Source organism: Aethalodelphis obliquidens, unplaced genomic scaffold (assembly GCF_003676395.1).
Source record: "Aethalodelphis obliquidens isolate GAN/ISIS:26980383/991018 unplaced genomic scaffold, ASM367639v1 scaffold14, whole genome shotgun sequence".
Taxonomy (NCBI): domain Eukaryota; kingdom Metazoa; phylum Chordata; class Mammalia; order Artiodactyla; family Delphinidae; genus Aethalodelphis; species Aethalodelphis obliquidens.
Genome location: NW_020837958.1, coordinates 13548296 through 13563267, shown reverse-complemented (window position 1 = coordinate 13563267; position 14972 = coordinate 13548296). Strand labels below are relative to the sequence as shown.

General features: G+C 41.8%; 1 long non-coding RNA gene across 1 annotated transcript; it reads left to right on the top strand.

Moving 5' to 3' along the window:
• Positions 1 to 9853: 9853 nt before the first annotated feature.
• On the top strand, positions 9854 to 14295 carry LOC113624838 (uncharacterized). Its single transcript, XR_003434480.1, has 2 exons — positions 9854 to 13982; positions 14022 to 14295. It is a non-coding gene; the product is annotated as an uncharacterized LOC113624838 (long non-coding RNA).
• The last annotated feature ends 677 nt before the right edge of the window (positions 14296 to 14972 follow it).

Below are 14972 nucleotides of genomic sequence, written 5' to 3'. Positions count from 1 at the left end.
AGTTGCACAGCAAATAAGCAGCCGAGCCAGGATGTGAACCCAGACAGCCTGGCTCCAGAGCCCACACTACTGTCTAGGGTATGAACTGAACCACATGAGATCAGTACCAGAGGGGTTCGTAGAAAATGCTACATAACTAATCATGCACAGGAAGGATGAAACAGGCAGGGAATTCTTCACAAAGGAGATGATATTTGGATCGCTTTGTATGAAACAGGAATTTGCCCATCAGATAAATTTGGAGTACGGGATTGAGAAATGTTTTCCAAGTAGAAAGAAGAGCCTATTCATCATCTATATGTATAAAAAAAAAAAACCCAGACAGATCTGAAGACTTGTTTTGGGAAATGCAAATAGCTTATTTGGCTGGAACTTTATGTGCTTGGAGAGGGTTTACAGAGATGGAGTTTTAAAAAGAAGCAAGGGAAACACAGACGTGGTTATTCTGAGGAGCTTGGCTTTTGTTCAGTTCTGCCTTTGGTCAGTTAAATGTTGATGGCCTCTCCCCGCTTCCACCCATTCAAAACCATGAAAGAAAAGCTTGGTAAATTCGATATGCAGAAGAAATGTTTTTAATATGCTTGGAAAAAAATGACACAAAGTCAAAAGTCAAACAACAAACTAGGATAAAATATTTGCACTGCACAGAACGATTTTTCTAACATACTAAGTGTGTTTACAAATCAGCAAGAGAACTACGTGTGGTGATTGGATGTTAACTAGATTTATTGTGGTGATTATTCCACAATATATACAAATATCGAGTCATTATCTTGTACACCTGAAACTGATATAATGTTATGTGTCAGTTATACCCCGATGGAAAAAAAAATAAGGAAAAAAAAAAAAAAAACGACCAACACATCGAGACAAAGACCCGAACAGACGGTTTAAAGAAAAGGTATCTAAACATTTGTAAAGGTGCTCTGCCTACTTACAATAAGAAAAAATCAAATGAAATCAAGAGTAAGATATAATTGTCATTGTTGGTTTGGCAAAAATCAAAAAGTTTGGCAAACACTGGCCCTGCCAGGGTTTGGGGAAGCAGCCCTTCTCATACGCTGCTGGTAGGAGGGTAAACTGGCACAGCTTCCATGAGGATAATTAGGCAATATGTATCCAAATTACACAAGTGCGTTGTTTTTTTTTTAAGTGCGTTTTTTTTTTGTTTGTTTTTGTTTTTGCGGTAGGCGGGCCTCTCACTGTCGTGGCCTCTCCGGTTGCGGAGCACAGGCTCCGGACGCGCAGGCTCAGCGGCCATGGCTCACGGGCCCAGCCGCTCCGCGGCATGTGGGATCTTCTTGGACCGGGGCACGAACCTGCGTCCCCCACATCGGCAGGCGGACTTTCAACCACTGCGCCACCAGGGAAGCCCCTAAGTGCGTATTTTTTAACCTAACAAGTCCACTCTGAGAAATTTATTCTGCAGGTATATTCACACATGGATATGATGTTGTACATACAAGGACACATATATTACAACATTTTTTGTAATGGCAAAAGGTTGGGAGAAAAAACCTAAGTGTCCTTCACTAAGGAACTGGTTAAGTCCATTATGACGCATCCATACCATAGAATTCTTTGATGTCTTTAAAAAGAGCAAGTCTGTCCTGTATGTATTGATGTGGCAGAATCTTTAACATATAGTGAAAAAAGCGAGGTACAGAGCAGTGGGTTAGATTTATTACCATTTGTATGTACATGTGTGTTGAAGGAAATATATGTGCACGTAGGCTTGAATGTGCATTAAACACTTCTAGAGGAATCAAAAGAAATTTATAACACCAGTTGCCTCTAGGGAAGGAAAATAGGTAGCTGGGGAGAGAGGAATTATGAAGATCTACTTTTTTTTGTACAATTGTGGTGTCTTTGGCATTTTTTTGCAGTGTGTTTCTTTTTTTTTTTTAATTTTTACTGGAGTATAGTTGCTTTACAATGTTGGGTTAGTTTCTACTGTACAGCAAAGTGAATCAGCTGTACGTATACATATATCATCTCTTTTTTGGATTTCCTTCTCATTTAGGTCACCACAGAGCAATGAGTAGAGTTGCCTGTGCTATACAGTAGATTCTCATTAGTTATCTATTTTATACATAGTATCAATAGTGTATATATGTCCGTCCCAATCTCCCAATTCCTCCCACCCCCCTTCCCCCTCGATATCCATATGTTTGTTCTCTATATCTGTGTTTCTTATTTTTAGGGGTTTTTTTTTTGCATATCTTATCTGATTTTTAATAGTGAAGTTTTAAAATTTTGGTTGACCGACTCCCACCCTTCACCATTACATTGTTTTGCATTTGGTAGGACGATCAATTGAGATATATGTTTCATAGTTTAATTTTCCATAAAACTCCAAGCTAAGTTATCTCCCTGCAGGAGGGAGGAGAGGGAAGAGCTTGGCCTCAGTGAGCTGGAGCTGCAGGCTGAAGACGGCTCGGGGAGTTGGCTGCTTCTGTCCACTTGGTGTGAGGCCAGATCCTCGGCCTCCCTTGCAGGTGGGGCAAGTGAGAAAGATCGTGTGTGGGGCGTTGGGGGGAGGGGAAGGTGTGCACCAGAGTTCGCTGGGAGTCTTTGGTTTAAACACTTTTCCAAACCCTGGCTTTCTGGTTACTTAAACCCAGAGACAAAGACTGTGAATCTCCTGTCTGGCTTCGGTTTTGGTTACAACCCTGGGTATGTGTTCACTGACACATTCCGGCATGGACATACTCTTCACTAACCTTAATTGGAGCAAAGCTCAATTTTGCTGAAAGGAATTAATTTATATATCTATTTTTTAGTGAAGTATCTGGTATCAGTCTGAGTGAAGTATCTGGTATCAATCTGCTTTGCTTTCATATGCTTACGTCACCTCACCAAAGGACTGATTTCCTCAGCAAATAAGAACGAGTGCAGAAGACCCAAGTGCCCAGAGACTGTGTTTAGACCTCTCAAGGTATAATTAATAAAGAGAATAAAGGATCAAAGGTGATTTTCAACTGACAAGGCCAGGCCCTTCTAATTGGTGAAAACTGCCCAACTGCTTTGCAATATTTTCTTTGCCAGGAGACAACTCCTCTCCTAAATGTTTAAGCGACTTCTTGTTGACCTGGTTTCGGAGGATTAAGTTCAGTGTAATTTCATCTTTCCCAGGTGTGAGACACTTGTGTGTGCAGTAATATGATTCTGTACTGTCAGGGAAAACAGTGTGTCTTTGTCAGCACTGTTTGACAGAGTCAAACCCCTGAATCACAACCTCACTCTCGACAGGCCTGAATTCTGTGTGGTTACCACTTGCCCCTCTGCTGAACGCTGCGAGGCTTCGGCGGATTGGCTTGCGGTCACACAGGTCAACGGGGCAGAGGTGGTGTGTGCCGGCAGCCGGGCTGGACTTCAGAAAGCATTTCCTGTCTGATGCCTTTGGATTCAGCGTCTAAGGGCTGAGCGATACTACCTCTATTTTCATCAAGGGTTAAAAAAAATGCTCAGTAATTAATTTGTGCTTGTGCTAGCTAGTAGTGAAGTCAAGTATTTTTCTGATTCTTTGGGTAATGCTCTCAATGATGATTTCCTGATGAATGTTTGCATTTTTGATATGTAATATGCACCCTGATATAAAAAGTATTAGCTACCGTTTATTAATAATAATAGCTAAATTTTATTGAGTTCTAAGAGTCACGTACTGTTCTATGTGCGTACATGGATTATTGCTTTGATGCCCACCGCTGTAATTATCATGTCTACTTTACAGATTGGAAAGTGAAATACAGGGAAAGTTAAGTAACCTGACCAAGAGCTCAGGGCTGGTAAGTGCTGGATGTGGAATTCGAACCCAAGAGTCTGCGCTTAGCATTTTAGCACATCACCGCAAAGCTATCTACCATCATTTATTATATGCCAGGCACATGACAACCCTGAGAGGTGTTGATTGTCATCCCCATTTTACAAGTGGGCAAATAGAGTCTCAGAAAGCTTAAATAAGTTACCCAGGTCACACAGGTAGTAAATGGTTAATGCTACCTAGCTGAGATCCAGATCTGAGCTCTTAACACACAAATCATGTGACCAAGAAAGGCAAATCTCTTCTTGTCTTGGTCCACGTGGAACCTAGCACTTGCTATGGACAGACAGAAATGGGCCGTATGGCTATTTGTCTGTACCTGTCCACACAGAGGGGGAATTGGAAATGGGAGACAATTGTATTCTGAGCTGGGGATTACAGAAATTTATTTTAGGTCTTGCTGTCTTACAGGAGCAAGGAGAATCTTAAGGGATGGAACCTTAAATATCATAAGTCAAACCCCACAGTTTCACAGATGAGGAACTAATGCTTCAGAGACAGAAAGCAACTTATACAAAGTCACAGAGGAAATGTTAGTGGCCTTGCTGGGCTTAAAGCCAAAGTCTCCTGACACCCAGCATAGGGGGTCTTTCTTTTACACTTCCACAGAGTTTTCCTGACTCTTGTCCTACAAAAATACTGTGTGGGCCTGGTTCCTCACTGTATGGTTTAAGGTCAGTGTGTTCCTCAACATTGCACATTACAGTTCCTTACCTGAAGTCTCTATATAGGCAGCCCAGTCCACATGAATTTGCTGCTTTTATGATTCAAAAAGGTTGAATTTAGTCAGCTTCTTAAGATTCTATTTGATGGGTTTTCATTGAGAAAATAGCAACTAGCCTCGTCTGCCTTGAACTTAGCACATCAAGAAATCATATTCTCTTATTGAATTACTTCTTTGTCCAAAGGTTGGTTTTGTTCATTCTGTACCTCTAGCACTTAGCACAGTGTGCAGCACATAGTAGTTGCTCAACAAATACATGTTGAACGAATGAATAAACAAAAATAAAACCATAATACTTTGTTTTATTCCTGTCCTCATCATCCAGCAACCTAATGTTAGAATGTTTTATTTAAATTTAAATCCAACAGTGGAAATCTATAGGAAGATCCCATCTTAATACTTTGAGAGGCTCACCTGTCCCATGCCAGCCAATGACCTATACCAGATATCAATGTATGCAGAAGGCAGCCCTGGAAAAGACACCCCTTGAAATTTCTTTGTATGGCCATGAAGCCTGTATGTAGATTTAACTTAAAATTTGGATCTCAAGCTTCAGAGGGCTTTAAAACCCATCAGCTAGACATCACCACAAACATTTGGTCATGATGCTTTCTCACCATTGGGGCGAATATTCCGGCAACTTCCCTCACCACCCTGACTGGCACATATGCACACACAGCAGGGAAAAGGCAGACCCTGTGGTAAATCCAGCTATGTAGACACGGGCTGGTAGAGCCACTCCAGCAAACAAGGGCAGGAGTTGGAAGTGAGAGGAGGAGAAATGGAAGGTCCAGTCTCCCCCAGTGGAGTTAGACCAACTGGGGCACAGTGGAAGATGCTCTGGAATAGATTTGGGACGGGAGCCCAGTACTGTCTAGACTTTCTTTGAGAAAATGATCTTACCCTAGAGTTAATCCAAAGCATGTCAGTGATTTAGAAGGCCAGATCCGCACAAATAACCTAGATGTTGCCATACCTGCATTCCAGAGTAGGACCTGACGTGAAACCTGGTGTCACTGCAGAGACTTTTAGTGATTGTTGATTTGCCTAAGCTAAGGCATAGAAAGAATGATCTTTCCCCAGCTGGAACGAGGACAGTGTGACCTTGCACCATAACTACTCTTAACCACCTTGTAATCTTCTACTTATGATCAGTATCTGCGGGCTGGGCGTACTAGATGTCTTTCCGCTGACATCTCATCAGGGCTTATGACCCGCTCTGCTTCTGGAACATGAGAAAGCCAGGCTCTGAGAAACAGAGACAGATTGCTTGCTTGGGAAGCCAACTCATCAAACAGGACTTGGTTTAAGTAATTGGTCTAAGTTTAGGTTGAATTTGACAACAGCACAGCCAGAATTCTCTGTCTCTGTCTTTTTACTACTGAACTTCTCCAATTAGTGGTCTATGCCTGCTTCTCAAGGCCTTCTCCTTGACCCTCTGACGTTAGCCTTCTAGTTTTCAGTCTTCCCCAGGTTTGGCCATCTCCTCATTTGGATCCAGGCTTGTTGGTTCTTTCTACACTTGCCCCTGCTGTTTCTCTTAATGGTTCCCTGCTACTATCCCTGCCTCCAAAGTCTAAGTAAGGGCAAGAGAAAAATATTTTGTAAGCTTCTAAATTGAGGTGAGTCTGATGCTCGTTTTATTCATATGCTGCCCTGGTTATGAGAGACAGAGTCCCATTCAGCTCCAAGTTCTGAGTTGTGAGGGCTACTTTGCTTAAATTCCCCAGCGCTGCAACTGAGCACATCCCCAAAGTTAAAAGGTTGAGGTATTTGGGCACTGAATGGGGGACCTAAATTATTATTACAAATGTCCCTTTTATTGCCCTTCTTCCTACATCTTACCAGACGGGTGCATCGTGGGAGATTCTCACTCTGAAGTACATAGACACTGGAAGGGAAGAACATATTGAATTTTGAAGCTTAAGGACTTTAGTCAAATTTCCTAGAATGCGCCAATTCTCCTTTTTGCCAAATTCAAAAGTGCCCCCAAAAAGCAAAATAAAAAATGAAACTACTATTTATTAAGCAGTATACTTGACACTTTGCATACGTGATCTCATTTATGCAGTCCTTAAAGGAGGCATTTCCATCCCCACCAAAGGCACATCACCAATATGGTGGAGGTAAGACTCAGAGTTATGTATCTCTGAGACTAGAGTTCATGTTTTTAATAATATTACCTACACTTTTTTTAGCAGCAGATATTTTATCTTTTCTCTCCCTTTGAAACTCTCACATCTTAAACTAAATGTTATGCTCTTCTGGTTTTCTACTTACTTCCTCTTTTTCTATTTCCTTTGCTGGTTTCTCTTCTCTCTTTTACACTCTAGAATGTGCCCAAAGTTTAGTGTTTCTCCACACCCTTGGAAAGATCATCTATACTCATGTCTTCAATGAACACTTCCATGATACCATCAGAGTCTAAATACCAGGATATCAAAGACAAGATCTGTCTTATTCACCGGAAAATCTCGAGGATCCTGCAGAGTGCTTGACACACGGTAGATGTTCAATAAATATTGTTGAATAAATGAATGGATGAATGGATGGAAGAATCACTGATCTGCTGAAAATTCTCCCATATTCTTTTTCCCAATGTCTAGACCCATATCTCTGGCTACCTACTGGATATTTTCACCATAGTTTCCTGCCATTGCTATGAAATGGCAGTAAGAGTTTGGTGGAGCCGTTGAGGGTTTAAACAATTTTCTGGGGCAGCCACAGCAATTGGACTCTCTCACCGTTTACTATTGGAGGCAGCCGTATTACTGTAGTGGGTTATACACTTTCTACAGGGGAGAATAGAAGCTTGGTTCCTGCCAATGGTGTGGGTTTGGGCTCCTTTGGGAAGGCCCCAGTGCAGCTGCTGGGTGGAGTCCTTGCTAAGTAGACGTGGATGGAGAAAGACTGCTGTATCTGAAGCCACTTGTAGCTCATTTAAGGGTGACAGTATCACCACACTCATTGGGTAAATGCACCTTTGTGTTCAGCGCCCAGGGAGACTTAATGCCAGGTCAAGTCTAGGCATGGAAGAACAATGAGCTTATGGCCACGAAGAGTCATGATCCTATCAGGGCCTTCAGATCTGACTCTTGTTCCTCTTCCTGCTACAAGTCCTCAAATGTTCCTGTAAACCTTGGCCAAGAGTGCCAAAGTTGGTGGCTGTCCTTAGTTATTACGGGTGCAATCAACTGAAGATTTGTTTAGTGTGAAATAATTAATCAAATGACTTGTGGGAGGTGCTATCAGAGAAGCACATAGAAGCTGGATGACATCTACTGCCTGAGTTGTCCTGTCCACTTAATTGTCTCATACCTGTCCTACAGTACGTGCCCTGTGGTTGGCATTACCATGTGATTCAAAAATCTTTACACTTCATGCTGCTGTCATAGGTCTCTCCTTATGCTTCTACCTCAGATCAATTTGATCCCAGTTTTTCAGTCTTTCTGCTTCAGGCACCTGAGCAGCCAGCCAGGCCATTTGCCACTGCCAGTGAGTCTGTATATATTTTAACCTTGAGCCACTTCTTTTGTCCAAGCAAAGTGGGTGACCACATTCATCACCTGACACTCTCCCCAGGGGAAGAATCTTTGCCTCACCACTATTTTTCTAGGTTACCCCTGGGTGAGGATACAGTGCAGTCTATGGGTAATTTTGACTTGTACGCACATGCTAACTTAACCATACATAAGTCAAGCCCAGGCTTTTTCCTCCTCTGTCAGCTGGTTATGTAACTCACCACGTGACCATAGGTATGAGATAAGGGAGAAGTGCTTGTGCAACAACAAATGTATAAAAGCCTGAGCTCTCTGCTATTGCAACTGCCTCGTGACCTCTAGCCCAGCTCATGCTTGACTCCAGGGGTACCACTGCCACCTTATGAACTGTGGATGTGCCTAAGCGACGACTCGGTGGGTCTGACGAAACCCAGCTCATGATGATGATGGGTGTTCTGGATTCATGGTCACCTGATGTATCAGTCAGGGTTCTCTAGAGAAAGAGAACCAATAGAATGTGTGTGTGTGTGTGTGTGTGTGTGTGTGTGTGTATATATATATATATATATATATATATATACACACACACCCACACATACATAAACACACATATATGTATATACACATTATACATATACACACACACATATGGACATGGAGAGAGAGATTCATTTTAAGGAACTGGCTCACACAATTGTGGGGCTGTCATGTCCAAAATCTGCAATGCAGGCCAGCCAGCTGGAGACACCTGCTAAAGCCAATGTTGCAATCTTGAGGCCAAAGGTCTCTGGAGGCAGAATTTCTCTTTAAAGCACTTCAGTCTTTTCCCTTAAAGCCTTCAACTGATTGGATGAGGCCCACCCTTATGTGGAGGGTCATCTGCTTTACTCAAAGTCTACTGATTTAAATGTTCATCACATCTAAAAATTACCTTCAGAGCAACATTTAGACTGGTGTTTTCCCAGCCCTCTGAGCACCATACCCTAACCAAGTTGACACATAAAATTAACCATCATCCTTGGTGTCTCTATGAGACACACCCAGGAGCACACTGTGGTTTTTCAAAAGGCAAATAATCCTCCATTGCAGAAGCCCAGGACCCGCATAGTGATTCTCCCACTGGGACTTGCCATAAACTACACATGATATCTTTTTCCACCATGAATTCTCAAATATCATAGGGTCCTGTGGGTCCTATGGCCCAAGTAGCAGGGCTGCTTCCACCACAAGCTGGAGTTGCTGCAGAATTCTTTCCTACTCTGGGTGTCACTCAAAGCCTTCTAAGACAACCAGTGTATGTGCTGGAGTAGTATTCCCAAGTGTGGAATATGTTGCCTCCAGAACCCAAAGAGATCTATGAGGTATTGTGCTTCCTTCTTCCTAGTGGGAGGTATAAGATGCAAAAAATTGTCTTTCACTTTGGATGGAATATGCTAGCATGCCTCTGACCATTGGACCTTTAGCATTTTTCCTCACGTGGTAAGCTCCTGAATCTTCATAAGATTTATCTTGCACTGGAGCAGATGCTAGTTAGCTAGTTCTTGCTCACCTGGCTCATTTAGCATAATGTCATCAATGTAGTGGGTCAACACGATGTTCTGTGAGATATACAGAAAGTCCAGGGCTTCCCTGGTGGCGCAGTGGTTGAGAGTCTGCCTGCCGATGCAGGGGACGCGGGTTGGTGCCCCGGTCCGGGAAGATCCCACATGCCATGGAGCGGCTGGGCCCGTGAGCCATGGCCGCTGAGCCTGCGCGTCCGGAGCCTGTGCTCCGCAACAGGAGAGGCCACAACAGCGAGAGGCCCACACACCTCAAAAAAAAAAAAAAAGAAAGCAAGTCCAACCCTCTTTGGACTATATATTGAGTGAGCGCTAACACAGCCCTGGGTTTGTGATCCTCTTTTCTGATATGGAAATTGATGGCTCCATAACGTGTATCTGAGGCCACGTTCATCTTCTTTAGCAAAGATGCCATATCTGTCATGGCAGCTGCAGTTGGGTTTGTGATAGTCTATTGTCATCCTCCAGGACATATGACTGATTTCTGTAGGGGTCCCAATGGATGAATTAGGTGGAGTTGAAATGGGGATCTCTACCATATCCTTTAGATCCTTAAGGGTGGCATTAATTTCTGTCATCCCTCTGAGGATATGAATTTGTTTTTATTTAATACCTTGGCCGGGAGCAGGATGGGAGTACGTAGCAGTTTCAAAGGCTTCTACTTGGTCTCCTCTACACTGATAGATGGTTTTTACCCCACAGGCCAAGGATCCAGTGTGAGGGTTGTATCATCCCCCAACTATGTCTGTTCCAACTATGCATCTGGAATATACAATGGGCCCACAGTCAGCCAGAGCCTGTCAACAGTCTGTTTGTAGCCGGCTCTTCTGAACCCACTGTAATAGAGGCCATGATACTGTGGGTCTCTAGCTACCAATGTTACCTCAGACCCTGTGTCCAACAGTGGTTAAGTGCTTGAGTATTCCCCCTTCTCCTGCAAAATAAACCAACTCTCCCATAACCAGTCTCACATCCCAGCTTTCTTTGTCAAGCACCCTTGGAATTCATTCCCACAAAACTCCGCTGGCTCCTGCTAGTCTCTGTAGCTCTGTGTTGCAACTCCTTGGGCATCCATTTCCTGTCTAACCTGACCCAGCAAAAACCCTGGCTGGGTTATTCTGTGACTTAACCCTACTTATGCACCTCGCGGCCAGGAGGCGAGGTAGGGACAAATCCTGGGGGATACTGTCTTGAGGGGGGAGAGGCAAGGGAGGAGTGCCAGCTCCTAAAAGGGAGGAGAGTTCACTTCTTCAGGATCAGAACGTTCCGGGTATCTGGGAATTAAAGATTTTCAGGGACATCACTACTGATTTCTCCACTGGATGTGTCGAGGTCCCATTCTTCCCTAACAAGAGCCTTGACCTTGTTATGGCAGACTGGCCTTAACTGCGAGTTGAATATTCTTTGAATCTGAGATACTCTGATAATTAAAACCTGGACCTGTTCTTCAGCTTGCTTTGTTTTGCTACTGCAGGAGATGAGAGTCTCCTGGCTACCAAAGAAACCCTCTGGCTTTCACCGTTGGCTTTCAGTTGCCTATTAATCACTGTCAGCATTTTGTTATCTTTCACTGAAGCAATTATCACAGTAGCCACCCAGTCTCATTGTTATGGTGACTATTTCCTCCATAATTTTCAAATGTCTGATATACCGTGTGTGCTAGTATTTTCTCTTCCTTGGTACGCAATCCTCCTTTACCATTGGTGAAAGTTCACAATTGGACTGTCCCCTTGTGTCGGGGGCTATTTGCTCCAACTATCACTCGATGGGGTCAGCAATGCCAACGTGGTGGTAAGAGATTCAGCTCTAAAACTCTATCTTATACCTACTTTCTCAGATCACCCTTGCTACTAACTGTCACAGGCTGAGTACCACGGGAAGCAGACTCTGAGACTGAGTTTGATGTACAGGATATTTATTAGGTGGTGTCCTCAGGATCAACACATGTGGTTAGGGTGACAAATACATCCTGGTTTTCCTGGGACATTTTTTATTTTAACACTGAAAATCCAGCATCCTGAGAACTCCCTCAGTCCTTGGAAAACCGGGACTGTTGGTAACCCTACCTGTGGTAGAGAGGGGGCAGAAGCAGGGTTGAATGAAGGGACAAGCCAAGCTGTAATCCAGGCCTGATGGCCTCAGCTAACCCCATAGACAAAGAATTCTGGAATTAAATTTTCGCTTCAGACATGTCCAGCATCAGGCTAAAATGGCCAGGCATTTATACTCCTGTTGCCTCAGACATTGAATGTGGGCTGCCCTGGGAAGGGCATGGCCGTGGGTGGGCAGTCTCTGAATGGGGCTGACAGCTAAAGCTATCTGCTGACAGCACTTCTAGGAGTCCGGGCCACAAACCCTTCCATGAAAAGGGATCTGTGTGTTGCATCCCTGTGTCTAATACAGATGTATGTAGATATATTCTTATATTTGCATAGAATATCTGTGGAGGAATGCACAGGAAATTGGTATCAGTTGTTACCTCCAAAGAGAGGATATAGGTGACCAGGAGAGCAGAGTGGAAAGAGGAAATGCTCTAAGGAGACAGTCCTTTGTACAGTTTGAATTTTTCCATCATGTTAAATGAATACGTACATTGCAAACATGAACTTGAGTTGAAATATCAGTAAATAAATAAAAATTGAAATAAATTAAGAAATAATTCAGAACCTAAGGAAATAAAATGTTTTGTTTCTAAAACACTTTCATTTGGCAGGTATTGATGGAATACCTATCACATGCCAGGATCCTGGAGACCCAAAAGTGAAATATAGACAAAACCCCTGTTCTTATGGATCTAAAAATATACCACATCCCTAGTTAACCAAATGGGTATAAATATTTAATTCTACCAAGTTTATATTCTTATTTTTCAATCCAAACCAACATATCCATTTGGGTTGTATGAATAGTAATATTAATAAACTGGTTTGTTATGGAATTGCCACCTGATTTTACACAAAATCCAAAGAGTATATCCACAACACAGTGTTTTACAACATTCGTTTTGTTTTAGCTTTAACATTAACCTTTGATGTTAATGCCTGTGTTTCTATTTCTTCCTTTCCCTCCCTGTTCCCCCACATCATCTTATTATGTAAATTTTATATGGTCCTGAATCTTTTTCAGAATGAGTGTGGGTATATATAAATGAAATATAAATGCTCTAACACCGTATTTATGGTCCATGCTGTGCTGAATATAATAAGGCATGTGGGATCAACAAGGTTGAAGCAGAACACTAAAAATTTATGGTACCCTGTAACCAGAACACCAGTAAAAGCAATACTACTACTAATAAAAATGCTAGCAGTTAGCTTTCTTCCAGTATTTGCACCAAGCCTCACTGTTAATCATTTACTTCCTTACAATTCCATGGGGTTTAAGACGTAGGCCTTAGAGAGCATTTGCTTCTGAAAGACCCTGTTTTCAACAAATTTAGAAATCTGATCCAGTCTGAAGCCTTCACACTTATTTGTAAGTTTGGTGAGTCAGAATCACTGTAATTGCTAAATGGTAATTCTTATGAAGCTACCTGGGGGAAAAGTATTATCCCTCACATAACACAGCAAGGTTTTAATAGGAATTCTTGGCTGGGAAGGGACACCACTGGAAGTAAGAATTCAATTTTGCTTTCTGGATAAAAAGAAGTAAAGGAGAAAATTACGATAGGTTCTGAAATTTAGGAAAATGGAGGAAAGAAGTTGTTTCCAGAGACTTTCTATAAAAAGCACATGTGATTGCTGATGTGACATTGATGAATATAGATTGAAATGAGTTTATTCACTCCATTTTGTGATGAGATCACTCACTAGTTAGAGATGCCATGCAATTAAATTAAATACAAACTTGCTAAAAACAAGGGAATTGAAAGGGCAGAATTCTACCTGACATCCCGTAACATGAATGGCTTTGAAAGTGTCATTGGAAAGCGTCACTTAGGTGCAAATCCTTAGAGGTTGGAATTTAAAAGAGAATGAACACATTTCTAGGTTACATGAGACAGAGGTTATCAGGATCCTCATACCCATGAAGAACTATTAGAAGAAAATAGAAAGGGAAGAAATATACAGGTTCATCAACTTGTATAAGTTCATTCTTAAATAACAATAGTAAATAACTATTCAATTAAAAAAAGGTTAAAAAAAAGAAAACAGGTAAGTCAATCTGAAAATGTCCCTATGTACATTATCTTGAACAATTAAAAAATTTAGGAATCAAATGCATATATCTACATTTGCTGAGAGATATTTGTTCATCCAGTTTGGGCAAATGTCACAGAATTTAGAGTCAAAGGCCTAGGACAAATTCCCACCTCTACCACTCACAGGGCTTGGACAAGTTAACTGTTTGGAACTTATGTTTTCATTTGTAACAGGGTTCCCCTGTAACAGGGTTCCCCTGTTCTTGAAGAACAGGGTTCTTCAAGAAACAAACATTTTTGATCGCCTTACTATGTGTGGGCTCAAGGATATGGAAATCCACAAGACATGACGTTGGTTTGCCAGAAGCTTGTATTCTTTGGCAGATGGTGATACTGAAATCACAGGATTGTTGAGATGACTAGAAGAGTGAAAGTGTTTGCTAAACTATAAGATTTTATGCAATTTTTATTAATGAATAAAGTGATTCATAGTTTGCTAATGGGAAGACATAAAAATTAGGCATTTAATAAAGAAATGTTAGATAAACTTTATTGCCTCACAAGATTTTATAATCCTGTTCTTCCCAACCCCTTCCTTTGCAATGTAATATAATACTGATTTGTTTATTTATAACTCTCCCTTTCAATTCTGTTCCAAACAGGGATAAGACTTTCCCAGTCCTACTCCATTAACCACCATGACCAACTATGTCCATAATATAAAAGCTAACATGACATTCATTCTTACCAGGCTCAATTCTTTCTCTGTGGAATTGGGAGGATGAGGTGAGGCAGACATTTCATCTTACTCCTAATTCCCATCTGCTTTAATATTGCTGGGATGCGCAGAGTCATTCATTCAATATCTCTTCAAATCTGCTTACTATCCTAGGTTTGCAGCAATATCATTTGAGGGGTAAAGATTTCCCATTTGGGCAGGAACATTCAGTGCCCTGGGGATGTGTATTCCATTCTCTTGTCCATGGTATATTCTTGTGGCATCTTTTAGATCATTTATATCAAACTTATAAGCTCACTGATGGTCATCAGTGCTTCGACTGGGAACCTTACATTTGACACCAAAACAACTGCCTGCTTCAGGAGAGTATTTGCTACCCTAATATGTTGTTACTTCCTTGGGATATGGTATTTTGGTTTTCACCCAGTTTTTTATAAAATAATATAAGCCTAAATGAGCATAAGATTTTTGTATTTAGAGCATGGG